At 33.1% G+C, this 3,808-nt stretch overlaps 1 long non-coding RNA gene across 1 annotated transcript; it reads left to right on the top strand.

The window, feature by feature from the left end:
• Positions 1–1,663: 1,663 nt before the first annotated feature.
• LOC148764629 (uncharacterized) lies at positions 1,664–3,553 on the top strand. Its single transcript, XR_016026409.1, has 3 exons — positions 1,664–1,784; positions 2,437–2,521; positions 3,360–3,553. It is a non-coding gene; the product is annotated as an uncharacterized LOC148764629 (long non-coding RNA).
• Positions 3,554–3,808: the final 255 nt, after the last annotated feature.

The following is a 3,808-nucleotide window of genomic DNA, read 5'->3' as shown; positions in this document are numbered from 1 at the left end:
TTTCTAAATCGATTTTTGTTTTCATCAAAAATTCATTTTCAACATCGAGTGTGGAAATGATTTTCTTGTTCTTTATATTCATTTTCTCAAACTCAAAAGCTAAATCCTCAAAAGCATAATGTAATTCATTGAAAGCACATGAATTAAGTTCACATGATGAAGAAGTTACCTTTAACTCTTCAAGAGCCATGAAGCATAATTCAATTCGATTTAAGGATACATCTTCACTTGATTCCTTATCTCCATTTGTCATGTTGCTTGTTGAGCATTGATTCCCATAAGAGTTGTCTTCCAATTCCTTTTCCATATTTGTTTCTCCATATAACTCTTCTAATTTTTGCCAAATTTCTTCGGCACTTTTACAAATGAACACTTTATCATATTCTCTATAATCTAATGCACAAATGAGAGTATGCATGGCCTTAGAGTTAATTTGTGCTCTCCTAATTTCAGCTTCTGTCCATTTATTTCTATCTTTGAGAGTTTTATGACCGTTTACCTAATTTGTAACCATTGGAATGAAAAAACCATCGGTAATGACATCCCACATCTCATAATCTATAGCTCTAATATATATTGACATCCCAGTGCTCCAATAAGGATAGTTAGAGCCATTAAATAGATAAGGCATATTTATGCATTGACCCTTAGCATCAACAAAATTTTCTAGAGCCATTTGGATCTACCCTAAGGATGTTAAGCCTTAAATATGAGGGATAGGCTCTGATACCACTTGTTGGTCCCAAATAAATGTGCTAGAGGGGGTGGATAGCACTTTTATGCTCTCACTAAAGTTGCCTCTTAAATGGGGACAAATACAAGATGAACAATAAATTTAAAGATGAGTGGAAAACTAAAGCAGCGGAGACAATACATATGTAAAACCCGACCCTATAAATACATGTCATGACATACATGCACTGAGTAGCATGTTATTATGCTAGGAAAGCACATAAGAGAAGACGAAACCCGATATCGTACCTAACGGTACACTTGAGTTGATTTAACCTCGAACTAGTTCAAATAGGAATTGTAGGATGAAATTTAATATTTTATAGTTCAGGAATGACTAAAAATGATTGTTCGGAGTTCGAGGGTTCATTTGGGGTAAAATTAGAAATTTTGATATTCAAGGGCAAAATCGTCATTTTGCCACCTAAGATAATAATTTGATCATGGAGTGAAATTTTTGACCAAGATTAACTATTTGGAGTATAATTTAATGATAGGAAGTGAAAAAAAAAGTTTAATTCTGGTGATTTTTGGAGTGTAGGGGCAAAATCGTAATTTTGCCACCCATGGACAAAATTTGAGATTTTGAGAGAATTTTGATCAAATTTGACAAATTGGAGAATGGTATGAGTATAAGGGATGAAAAATATGTCTATGGGCAATTTTTCAATTTTTGGGGCAAAAATGTAATTTTTGACTTTTACGGGGGCAAAAGTGTAAATTGCAAAAATTACTCCACCGAGACTTTGGATGAGTCTGAGAATTTTATCTAAGCTATGAATATATGAGACAAGTGTATGGTGAAAATTTGGAAACAAATGGATGAAATTTTAAAAATGGGCCAATGGGAAAGTGACACATGGCATTTTTTAATGAAATAATATTATTTTAATGAAAAGTCAGCCATTTAAACCCAAATTTTGAGTGCTGGCCGGCCATAAGGAAGAAAAACAGAGGAAATAGAGAGGAAAGGAAGAAGAAAAGAAAAACCAAAGAGAAACAAGAAAATTCAAAGAGAAATTCGCGGTTTTCGACCGTTTACGCGTCTAACGGTAAGATTTTTCGATTTTAGCTTGATTTCTACCTTTCCTATGCCTTTATTTCCATTTAGCATGCTTGAGGAGAGAGATCAAAAAGTGATATCAAGGGCTGGACGAAATTCTAGGAGAGAGAAATTGAAATTTTTAGGTTTTGATTTTTAGTTAAATTGATAGTTTTAGTTAGTTAAATGTGTTTAGAAATTAAATTGGGCAAGAAATCAGTAAATTTTCACAATACCCACTCTTGGCTGGATGCTCAATGCTGTACAATGATGATGAATTGATTTTATTCTAAGGAAAATGAAGAGAAATGATGAAAAACGATTAAACGTGATAGAAAAACAAAGTAGAAAATTTACCGAGTTAATGTCCCATTTTTGGCTGAATTTTCCAAGGAAGGGAGTGAGCTGATTTTGTTGTTTTTAGAAGGTTATTGGCTGATATTTAATGGTTAGAAATGTTGGAGAGAGAATGGGATGATTTAGAGCTAAAATGGAGCGCGTTAGCAATTTATCGGGCAAAGTGCCAAAAATAGGTTAATACCGCATTTAAGTCGTTTTAGGCTATTGCATTTCATACCATGCATTAGTATAGGATTTAAGTTAATTATATAGTGATTTAGCATCAATGTGATGAATTGTGTAAATTTTTGTAATGTGTCTAGGAGGAGAGCCTTCCGGAAAAGGCAAAGAAGTCGTACCCGACGAGTAGTGATCGGGGCGCTTGAAAGCTTTTATTTTGTACAAACGGTGAGTAAACTTATTATTATTGTAAATTATCTAGAGTTTATTTTAAATGCCCTTTATGTATTTTATGAAATGAAAACGAGATTAAAACGGGATTTTTGATGTTTTAGGAATAAATGTGACAAATAAAAATATATTGTATTGATTATGAAATTGAGTAATTGGAGGCTACAAATTGACTTGAAAAATATATATTTTCCTAGGAATGGCTTATGAGAAATGAGTATATGTGGCTATATTTTGTGAATGCATTGGGAAATTTATGTAAGTTGATTTTACTATGCAGGCTGGATAAATAAATAAAAGCCACGCTATACTGTCGAAATTTTATTAAAATTGGTGGGTTAGTCACTGCAGTGACGGGTTTCCGTGGACTGCCTATTAGAGGGGCACGGTAAACCCAGTTATATAGTTACTCCGGTTGTAGAGGCGAGGAGGGTAACTCCCGGGGTAGTATTAGAGCTCACTTCACGTCGAACCCCCACGTGAATGTGTAACTCGGCCAACGCCAAGGGACGGCTGGTTTTAAAAATAAAAATGTGTTTCACGTGTGAATATTTTAACACCCTTGGCGGACTCGGTTAGATGCCTCGGCCAAGGTATCCCCGAGGATTAGTTTTGGCTTGAGCCTTGTTTTAATAAAAGACATAAGCCTTAACAATTGTTTTGGTAAATTACAAATATTTTATGGTTTAAGAAATAAATTGAAAACATTATGAAATGGGTTGAAATTTATTGTTTAAACTTGCCTCCATTTTACTCGCCTTTAGATATTTATGATAATGTCTGTTTACTCATTGGGATTGCAAAATCTCACCCAACTCCTTTCCACCCATTTCAGGTTCAGTATAGACTGTAGATAGCTGATCTCATCGAGGACTACTATTGGATCTGCATTTTCCAAATCGTAGGTTCACAGTCCTCTTTACTTTTGTTTATTCGGGGGCCCTCTGGTTATTGTAAATTAAATTAAATATTTTGGCTTACTGTATTTCAGTATGTATAAATTTATTTAGCTTTTACGCTATAAAAATTATTCACGTATAACTTTATAAATATTGTTTTATAAGAAAATAGAATATTTCCCTTAATATTTCTTTTATTTTCTTATTTTATTCAAATAATCGTAATTTCGTTTTAAATGAAGATTTTAGACTTTTAAACTCATTTTGAATATGAATTATGTATTTTGTACTTGTATATTACGTTTTAGCCAGTTTTGAAATTTTTGAGAAAAAAATGACCAAAATACCCCTATGTGGCGAAAATTTTATTTTGATTGTTTTTGAT

Source organism: Theobroma cacao, chromosome 1, assembly GCF_053813885.1.
Source record: "Theobroma cacao isolate CCN51 chromosome 1, ASM5381388v1, whole genome shotgun sequence".
Lineage (NCBI taxonomy): Eukaryota > Viridiplantae > Streptophyta > Magnoliopsida > Malvales > Malvaceae > Theobroma > Theobroma cacao.
The sequence above is the reverse complement of the archived record's forward strand: the minus strand, read 5'-3'. Positions and strand labels throughout refer to the sequence as shown.